The sequence below is a fragment of the Canis lupus genome, chromosome 37 (assembly GCF_011100685.1).
Source record: "Canis lupus familiaris isolate Mischka breed German Shepherd chromosome 37, alternate assembly UU_Cfam_GSD_1.0, whole genome shotgun sequence".
In the NCBI taxonomy this organism is placed as follows: Eukaryota; Metazoa; Chordata; class Mammalia; order Carnivora; family Canidae; genus Canis; species Canis lupus.
This window is the reverse complement of record NC_049258.1, coordinates 23,526,013-23,536,989: the sequence shown is the minus strand read 5'-3', so window position 1 is coordinate 23,536,989 and position 10,977 is coordinate 23,526,013.

Genomic DNA, 10,977 nt, shown 5'->3' with positions numbered 1-10,977 from the left:
GCAATTTGTGAGGCCAGTGGATGCCTTCACAGATACGGAGAGATACAATGATACTGCTGTCATTGGCTGCATTGTCGTAATTGCTGGCTCACCAGTGGTGTCTTCCGATCCTTAATCATATCAAGTGTGTTTCCAATATTATGTCACAGATGGGAAAAGGCTGGAAGCCACCAGATTAGGGGCATACTCCAACTCTTAACTTCATGTCTGATGTTCTGTGGCCCACCTATACCACCTTTGGGAGGTAATGATCTCCATAGAAGGTACTAATGGCTCTGTAAAGTTTGTGTCCTTTTAAGTTCTTTTCAAAAATTACCCATTTCAGGGGCATCTGGGTTCCTCAGTGGTTGAGTGCCTGCCTTTAGCTCAGGTCATGATCCCGGGGTCCTGGGATGGAGTCCCACATCGGGCTCCTCGTGGAGAGCCTGCTTCTCCCTCTGCCTGTGTCTCTGCCTCTCTCCCTGTGTCTCTAATGAATAAATAAAATCTTTTTAAAATTAATTAATTAATTAATTAAAATTACCCATTTCAGGTCCCCAACTGGGCATCTCAGTTGTTTAATCATCCAACTCTGGATTTCGGCCCAGGTCATGATCTCAGGCTTCTATGATGGAGCCCCAAGTCAGGCTCCATACTCAGCATGGAATCCACTTGAGATTCTCTCTCCCTCTCCCTCTGCCCTTTCCCACCACTTCTCTCTCTCTCTCTTATTCTCTCTCCCTAAAATAAATAAATAAATATTTTAAAAATAATAATAAAGTAAAATAACCCATTTCATGCTTCTGGAGATGTTCTTCCCTTTGCACAGGGAAGGTGTTGAAAGTCATAGCCATGTTTATCCTATCCAGAGAGCTTCATAAATATGTAACTTCTTGTAACTTTTAGCTTCCATATTTTCAGGGTGAGGAAAATAAAGGCAGACAGAGTGTCTACCAGAGCTGGGTCATGGGGTGAGCCTCTATAAGTTGTATTTGGGACCCAGCAAGTAGAATGTGTTGGCCACACAATTGATGTGAGGAGGGCAGGACAGTGAATTCTGGTTTCAATATCCTTCTTGACAAATTGTGTTGGCTTTCTGCCACAGCTAATGGCCCTGTCTTCAAGAAACAGTCTGCAAAGACTCTTAGTTTCTGCTTTTGGGGTTACAAAATTCCAATAAAAGTTAAAGAAGCCCTGCCTAACCCTAAAAAAGTCACGCTGAAGAATTTCCCACCTCTCAAATATGTGTAGTGAATTTCACATAGTTTTTGAATGATGCAAGTGAGGCCAACTCACTGGATTAATGTGGAAAATAGAGAAAAAGCACAAAGAAAACAAAACTCATGTTTTGTGTATGTATTGGCATATAATTATTTGACCATAATCAGGATCATACTGTATCTAACCTGCTTTTTGGATGTATTGGTAGGACATGAGCATTTTCTCCTGTCATTTATACAAATCTTCACAAACATGATTTTTCATGGTAGATGGCGTGCTATTGTGTGGGTGTATCATGATTCGTTAAGTCTATCTTTTATTGTTGGCCATTTAGTCCGTTTCTAATAGTTCACTGCTTCAAACTACCCTTTTCAAAAGTATTGCCTATTCAATTCTAATCCATGATTCGTGGCAGAGGAAAGGTTATCGGATATAAAGTGAGCCTGCAGCATGGTAATTTCCTGATTGTTGACCAGTAGCTAATTAACACCCATTTAAGCTGATAACTATCCTAGAAGCAAGGATAGAAACCAAAGGGACCCAGAGAAACTCAGATGAAAGCCTGAAAATGGTGCTGCTTCAATGGGGTTGGAGAAGTACATCAACCAACTAAATGATAATTCACTGAATCTCGAATACATTCATTGTAAGCTGCACCGTTTAGTTTAGGCAACAAGATAAAAGAACAAAAGATCAGTGATACTAGATTTAGATTCTGACGCCCACTGCAAACCAGGCTATCTCTGCTGGCCCCTCCTAGTTTTTATTTTAAGGACAAGCATAGATGTCCATCGCCTTTTAAAAAATGTGAAACTCTGCTCTGTATCCCATTCTTGCTGACAATACAGTATGTTGACAACTCCCTACTATATGTTGTAAAATCAGATTATTTTGTGGTACATTATCTCATGTTTCCGCAAACTCTAATAAATACTGTATATGGCTTCAGCAAAAAAAAAAAAAAAAAAAAAAAAAACCAGCATCTGGGTATCTGGGTACAAACAGCACCCAGATGGTTCAGAAGACTACAGGCTAAAGGAAAAAAGTCTCAATAAGAGATACAGGGTTGGAGGGTACTCGTGAGTGGCCCAGGGTGAGGCACATCACCCCAAACCAAGGCATGGGATCATTACATGGAGGATAGCCTACGATTTTGATGTAAACCAAGTTGACATCCTTGAGGAAACAGACTGGCTTTGCAAATCAATTTATTAGACTGCTTGTCATCTCAAAATGATAAAAGTCACCTTTAGACTCAGCCTTGGTCATTGTCACCCATGCACACCCCCCTTCCCCCCCATCCCCCAGGCTATTTCATTCCTCCCTGCCTTTCTGGAATCAGTTCTCTCTTCCTGAAACACCCGTATTCATCCAGAAAATGCAACTCATGCCTTGCCTTCTTGAGGACAGCCCCCGGACCTCCCGAGGACAGAGATGGCATCTCCAGTCCAGAAGGAGTAGACCAGTCTCTCCTCAGACCCACCCCTGGCTTTGCACATCAGCTCCCGTGGGTCAACTACCACCATCTGGGACCCAAACAAGTGAGTGAAGATAGAGCTTTGGAAGAGGGAGCTTCGTGCAGTGTTGCGACCCTGGGAGCCCGAGTCTCACCTGATGGTCAAGCCAGCTTCTCACAGTCTAGAAACAATAATCTGAACCTGCAACACCAATCTTTGCTTTTTGAAGATGCTGACAGGATTTGATGAGACCAGCAAAGCCCAAACTCTGCAAATGACTACTGCATACCTTTTCCTAACCTTATCCTATCCAACGCAGCCAAGAGGCTGCAGGGCTGTTCTCCTATGGCCCGCTGGATTCCCCTCCCCACCAATGGGAAAAGGCCTCAACCATGGAGAACACACAGTTCAGACCTGGCCTCCACACCGGTGTGTCCCACAGCTTACTCCACACTCCAGTTCTCCCTGAAGCTCCAGCTGCTCAGAGTTTGTTTAAAAAAAAAAAATTGCTTAGTTACAAACTGTGGCATCTCAGATGGCCCCAATCCCCTTGAATCACTAAGATGTCCTCGTGTCTCTCCATGCCATGCCACCCCCTTCACAAAATGTCACATACAGAAATTACTGGTGGACATGCTGTTCACCCTAAAAGACTGTGTGACCCTCCAGGCCCAGAGAGCATTTCTGCTTCACTTAATCTTTTAACCTGAGCTCCCAGTACAGCACTGAGTATGAAATAACAACCTTAGTGACACTACATTGTAGTAACAGACACAGATGACATTTACCAAGCCCTCGTGGGCTGTGTCCTGTGCTAAAGACCTAAGTACATCATCCTTTTATCTAGACAGTCACCCTAGAATTATTAGTTTCACTTTACTGATGGGGAAAAGAAAATGGAGGCCCAGAAAGAGTAAGCAGCCAACGCCAAATCCTGCAGCTCTGATGTCAGAATGACCTTGGTTTGAACATCTTCCTCCTCACTTAACTCCGATGGTCAATTGCTTCTGCAAGGTTCTGAGCACGTACTACTTAGTGAGTGGGGCTCAGCTCTTGACTTGAGTCTTTCTGACACTAAAAATAATGCTCTGAAACGTGAGGTGCTCATGGCAAAGATGATCTAACTGTTCAAACCCTTGGCTTTCCATCTGGGGCTCTACATTCCGGCCTCCCCTGTGCAGGCCTGAGCACATGCACGGAGAGCGATGAACACCAACACCTACACACCCAAAGTGTAAACCTTCCTATGCTGTGCTCCATGCTCTCCCTCCCCTCAGACCTGCTGTGTTACGGCTTTGAGCCCCCACGGTGCACCTGGAGCTCTAATGAGAAGAGCCATCAGAGGAATGGGTGACTTCATGCAACCGAGCCCCTCAATCCTTCCCTGGCCACCCCATGCCTCCTCCCTTGGAGATGGGAGCAAGAAATCAGTTTTACCGTGCCAAGCCATCGAGGTGTGGGTACTAACTGCTGCAACAAGAAAGTTGCCCTGACCAAAACAGTGCCCCATAGATGATTGACTTTAAAGCCATATTTGGGGAGCCACTGAGCTCATAGGAGCTATTTTATGTCAGGAGGGAGAAGGTCCCCAGTAGTGCTTCGAGAAGACTTGATGCCAGTTTATCTTACACCCTGCGCATCTCGGGGGCGGGGGGCTCACTAGTCAGAATGAATGAATGAATGAATGAATGAATGAATGAATGAATGAAACTAAACTAAACATGGAAGGAAGGAGGCCAGAGATCACTGAACCAAGTACCTGGGAGCAGGGAGAGATGCATCACACAGAGGGGCCAGGGCAGGGCTCCTTCGGTTGACAAGGGCCCTCTGGGGTGGCAGACGAAGGCAGGGACAGAGGGAAGGGGCTCCGGCTCCTGACCACTGAGCGCTGGCCAGGTGCAGGGGAAAGCCTGCCTGGCCTTCAGGGCTGGCAGCCGGGGGCTTCATCCAAGATCTGGCCCCACTCTCCGACACGCAGCCCCCCCCGAAAATGAGCTGGCACCGTGTCCCGGCAGCTGGTTTCCCACTGCCCACTCTCTCTTTCTCCCTTTCTTTCTCTGGACTCTCCTCTCCCTGCCACCGTTCTCCTGCTCTTTGGTGGCTGCATTAAGGAGAGATTGACAGTCCCCTGGGGCAAAGAACACCCCAAACCTGCAAGCAGACTGTCCCTCTGCCCCCACAGACATTATGCCCCACTTATTTGCATGTCAATACCCAGAATGCCCGGCCGGTCCACGCCAGAGCCATTAGACAGCTGTTGCCAGCGTCTGGAGCCTGGAATTGGCAGAGCTAGGTGTCCCTCGGAGCACAGGGCGCTCGCTTCCGTGCCAGCGAAACTGGAAATGAGTCGCTTCACCTGCAGCCTCTGTCCCCCGGACAGGGTTCGGCTAGCGTGGCTCAAGTTGGAACAAGGCACAAAGGAAGGAAGCCACATGCACTGAGGACTGATTCTGGAAGCCATGTGACGGGCTTTCAAGATCCTCACGCTGCTCGCCAGGTTCATCCACCAGCTCAAGCCAGTGCGGCCTCTCCTGACCATCAGGGGCTGCCAGAGAACATTCTCAGGACCCAGACTCGAAGAGCTCCCCCACCACCTGCCCCCCTCCATCACGCTCCATGATTTCAGGGTGCAACGGCTTCCTCTTTGGTTGGGTTCAGGGAGGGCCAGCAACTTGCCAAAAACCACACAGGCATGATGAGCCCCCCCCCCCCCCGAGCTCACCCCCAGGGTCTCAGCGTTGCCCCCAGGCCCTGCCAGTTCGGTTCACAGCTCCAGAGAGCAGCCTGGGACAAGCCAGCTTCTCCAGGTAGGGGACCAGCGAGAGGCAGACAGCGGGTGGAAAGAAGCACCGAGAAAATATCTGGGAGCATAATGGTTGGTGATGACCAAGGACGGGCCTACGTAGAAGGGGGGCAGGAAGGGGTGAGGATGAAGAGTAAGAGGATGAGCAGAGGATGACCCCCGTGTTTTACCTCATCTCCCAAGGGCTTCTTTTGCGCAGAGGATGTCCCGCACACCTGCCCCGGCCCTCCCGGAACGTGCGGCTCCGACCCCGACGTAGATAGATGTTTAATAACTCAGCGATGCGTCCATTGACTGGAGCCCAACGTGCTTACTGAACCCAGCGTGGCGGTGACCTGGAAAGGTGTGACCTCTGCGGGGTGGTCTGCTTGCACCCCGGGGGGGGCCAGCAAGCCTCTTCCCTCCCTGCCATGTGTGATGATGGCCTCCTGGGGTCCCGGATCTCAGCCCACCCCCATCACGTGGGCCCAGTCCCCAGCGGGCGCTGTCTGTGAGCAGGAGGAGGCTGCTCCTTCCCATGGGGCATCTGGGGCATCAGGTCCCTCCTCTCCATGCCTCAGCTTCCTCTTCTGCAAGACAGAGCTCATGACATAACTGCCCCCCTACCCCAGGGGGGAGGCGAGGACTGCACGAATTAACACACCGGACGCTCCTCACACCAGGTGTGACACAGATCAAGCCATCGATAACCATCGACGATTGTTACCATGGCAGCTGGCTGCACTTCTTAGCAAAAGTCACTGCGAAGCTTCAGGAAACAGCAGCCAAGGATCACAGGCCCGTGCGAAGGGAAATGGTGTGTACAGGAAACTAAACCCTGGATCTGGGCTCCTCGCGGGGGGCTCTAAGGAAGAACAGGACACGAGCACTTGTGCATACTGACCACTGGAATGGTGACTGGCCAGGAAGCATTCGTAGAAAACGTGGGGGATCCCCGGGTGGCACAGTGGTTTTAGCGCCTACCTTTGGCCCAGGGCCTGATCCTGGAGTCCTGGGATCCAGTCCCATGTCGGGCTCCCTGCATGGAGCCTGCTTCTCTCTCTCTCTCTCTCTCTCTCATGAATAAATAACCCTGAAAAGAAAGAAAGAAAGAAAGAAAGAAAGAAAGAAAGAAAGAAAGAAAGAAAGAAAGAAAGAAAGAAAGAAAGAAAGAAAACGTGGGCTCCTGCTCCCCGGCTGTCCTCTGCTTGCTTTGGGGTAAAGCCAGGGAACATGGGAAGAGTCACAGAGGGGCCGCGGAGACCGCGCTGAGGCCCAGAACCAGGAAAGGCAGGGGCCCCAACGTGAGGTCACCTCGCTGTTCTCTAGCTGCTGGAGAAAGGTGACGGTGGGCCTGGGCCGTGGCTGACTGTTTCACAACCTTGACCCCACCCTCTCCTTGGCGTCTTCCCACCCACCCTCCCCCACCCAGCCCTCAGGGTGGGGTCCAAGACGAGGGATTTGGAGGGCTGAGCCCCAAGTCCCGGGAACAGTTTCTCTGTTCCCCAGGATTAGAAGATTAGGAGGAGAACAAAGGAGCAATTCACCAGTGGATTCTGCGGTTCTCCTGCTGCGTTCCCACCATCTCCAGTGGCTAGGGAGAGGGGTGAAACCAGCTGGCTGGCCTCGGACCGTGTCTGTGCAAATGCCTGGCCCAGGGACTCTTCCACGCCTTCTGTGCATGTAGCTTAGAGGAGATGGGAGTGAGAGTGTGTGTGTGTGTGTGTGTGTGTGTGTGTGTGCACAAGTTGCTCCGGGGAAAATCAGAGATAAGGGAAATAGGTACTGAACCAGAGAACCTTCCATGGGTCTTCTATTCTGAAGAATGCCTTAAATCCAGAAAACAGACACTGACCAGGAAGGTTGACTGATACAACCCAACCCCAACTCCAAAACTTTGGGGAAATTGAAGGAGAAAAAAGGAAAACCCACAATTGCATCATAGGTAACATTTTGGTGTATTTCACTTTCTTTGCCTACATATTTTTTAAAATATAGAAAATACCATCCAATCCACACTTTCTTGGGGCCCGCGATGTCTCCTTTTTCTTAACATTACACCAGGCATATTTGTGTGCTGTGACCATTCTTCCCATCCAGCCTTCTTGTAGGATGGAGCCCAGTGTGAGGACTGATTGTTCAAGACTATTCACGCCAGGGAAGCGAAGAATGAAGGAGACCCTGAGAGGCCGTATTTAAGCTCCTGTGAGGCTACTTCCAATACAATATGGTCCAAGTAAAATAAGAGGAAAGCAGTGAAAGCTGAAGCCCTTAGAACTTCTGCTATGAAGATGATTGTTCTGGAGAGTGGATTAGAGTTCCCTGGATCCTTCCACGCAGGGTGAATTGTGGTCAGTCCCTCCTAGATGCCAAGAGATGCGCAAAGCGGGGCTCCCTTTGCCAAGGGGGTTTGGTATTTGCTCGTTCTTAATGGATTTCTTTCTTCAGCTCCTGCTTTCCCCTGTCAAACACATTCCCTAGCATTCTCATTTCTTACAACCACACCCTCCCACCTCAGAAGCATACACACCCTCTCTTCCTCGTTTGCTCTGCACTGGGCCTGTTCCAAACGGGTGGCATTAAGGGAGCTCTAAAAATATTGCTTTCCCCGTGGGATCGGGGATGTGTTGGCAAATGTAACTTTCAGCAAGGGTTAGCGTATCCTCTTTCTGCCAGCATTCAGCTCCTACCTTCTTATTCTCCAGACAGAAATGCCGGAAAGGGCTTGATGCCATGTGTGAAGCAGGAGGAGTGTGTTGGCTAAACAATGAAGAGGTGGTTCTTAGATGGAGTAGCTACTGCTTTGTTGAGAGGATAACAATCGGACACCTTCTCACGTGGGGCAGAGGAACCCCCAGCCTTATCTCTCTACTCCCTTCTCTGGCCCGTTGGTCTGGGAGGGGGTACTAAGCTCCAGAGAGAAGTCTACTCTTCATCACTCTCCAGCCTCCAGGGAGGCATCATTTGCTCCCAGCTAGATCCAAAAAGACAAAAGACCCCACCTGTGCGGTATCCTCATGGAGCAACCCACCAGTTGCTTTGGCACAGTTTCATCATGGTCCACAGAGCTCAGGCAAGAGTCAAGATGTGAGTGGACCAAAAAAGCAAAAACAAGTTGTCACAGTTTGGAAGAAAAGAGATTCTTTCCAAGGTTAGTTGCCCAAAGGCCTGGGTAGGAAGGAGGAAAGAGAAGGGTTTTCTCTGGGTAAGCGACTATCACTGGAGGTTTCAGAGGTTGACTGATAGCGTTAATGATGGGTGCCCCCTCCCCCCACCTTCTCTGGAGACCCCATTCCCCACTTGGCTTCCGTCGCAAGTGTCTGTGTTCTCAGGACCTCACCCAGCTGCTCATGGGAAGTGTCCTCGTGACTAAGGATGAACAGATGGTGGGGAATGGGTGGGGGGCAGCCAAACAGGATGGAATCATTATAATAAGAGCTCAGCCAAAGTTGAAGAGAAAAACTGGTGTCACCTCCAGCTCACAGCAGCTAGAGTCCCCATTTGGAAAGATGCTCTGGCAAGCCCCGAGTGGCCGGCAGGTGAGACACAACAGACACTGGGAAAAGTAGGAGCTGATGATTCTTTCGACCCGTTTTTCAGAAATCATAAAATCTCACGAGCTGAAAAAAAAAGGACCTCAAAGTTCATCTCGAAAATTCCTCCTTTTGCAGATGAAGGCATGCAAGTTCAGTCAGCCCAGCGTCATGGCAAGTTAGGGCCCGAGCCAGGGCTGCAGCCACAGTGTTTTGAATCTGGCCCCAGGGCTTTCTGCACTGCTCCCCATTCACGTTCACACGGCCAGCATGTGCGCCCTCCCAGGCCCCCCAGGACATTCCCCTCCCCACATAGCACCCAGATGCGTCCCACTTTGGAGCAAGGATTATTTCCCATCGGGGCTGCCCTGCCTGTGATTGTATAATCTGACGGCACGCGGCAGGTGGAGAAGCACGTGCAGGGCAGGACATCAAGCACGAAGGTCTCGAGGGAAAACCTTAGGAAAGGGCAAATGGCTGAGGCATAGGGAAAGGGTAAAGATCTGAAAGCATTTGCCACGGGTAGGGTTCAAAACCCACAGTGATACCGAAGGAGAAGCTAGGAACTTGCGCTCCAGGCAGAGCCACAAAATGCCAGCCTTTGTGCCCTCAACCTCCCTTTTCTCTGCCTCTGCCTCTCTCAGACAAGCTCTTCTTCCTTCATAAGCAACATTTTCTTTTAGGAGAGAAGCTAATGAGCACATCCACGGGGAAGCAGAACTGATTGAAAATTCTCTCTGGCACATTCCATAAGGGACGAAGACATGTTGCCAACATAGCCTGCAAAAATGTTTTTAAATCTAGAAGCTAGATAATAGGTATCCTCATTATCTGCGCTGTGGGCCGAGGGTGGAAATCTGAGCACTTTGCAGCCTGCTGGCATATCGCAAGCCCTCAGCAGAAGACGGTAGCTCAGGAGCTACCCTCACAGTGCATCCCCCTCAAGACAGTCTGGCCTCGGTAGTTGCAGGATCCAACGTTATTTCTTACGTACGCCCTTTTGAGCCAAGGCTTCCCCTGGGTCCGCTGTCTGGTCACTCCACTATTGGAGACCAGATCCCTTCCAAAAAGTCGTCAGCACTTCTCTGCTAAAACACAGGATGAGTCAGGATGGGACAACACTCCCCCTCTCCTTTTCCTTGGCCATCACATGACCACACCCCAAACTGCAGGTATATGCAAATTTCTTTGTTAGAAAATCAGAGAAAACTCAAAAGGGAGTGATCCTTCGGGCTGGACAAACCTCAGGTGAACTGTGAACCTGGACTCTCTTTTCATTCAGCTCCTAAGGGAAGGCATCTAACCTTTAGGCTTTCACAAGGAAGGGCTCATCTATGCAGGGCCGCCATATTGCACAATGCCTGAGAGCGCCATTCATGGAAGAGTCTACGTAATGGCTCCCCTGGAGTTGTGCAGGGCCTGGCCTGCCCAGCGATAAAGGTGGCTTTCCTCATGCTGACGTTGACCCACCCTCAGATTATTCACATGGCCTCAAGCACCCACTTTTAGGATTCCCAAGTCTCTGTGTCCTAAATGTTACTCTCTTCAAGAACCTTCTCTCCTAAAAATGAGTGGGAAATATCAGAAAGGGTGACAGAACATGAGAGACTCCTAACTCTGGGAAACGAACAAGGGGTGGTAGAAAGGGAGGTGGGCGGGGGGTGAGGTGACTCGGTGACGAGCATTGAGGGGGGCACTTGATGGGATGAGCACTGGGTGTTATTCTATATGTTGGCAAATTGAACACCAATAAAAAATAAATTAATTTAAAAAAAAAGAACCTTCTCTCCCTTCCATACAGGGATGTCTCAGGTCCCTAAATCATTCTGTCTTTCACTGCTTCATATAGAGCTCTAGATATAGCTATTTGGTCAACGTTGGCATGATAGCTATCACTGTGTCCCAAAGATACCAGGGAAAGAATGGGCTCTGGTCCCATGAGCAAGACTGAATATGGATCTTCCAGTCCTCCCACCAGGGAGAGCTGTCCCAAGATGTGAAATGG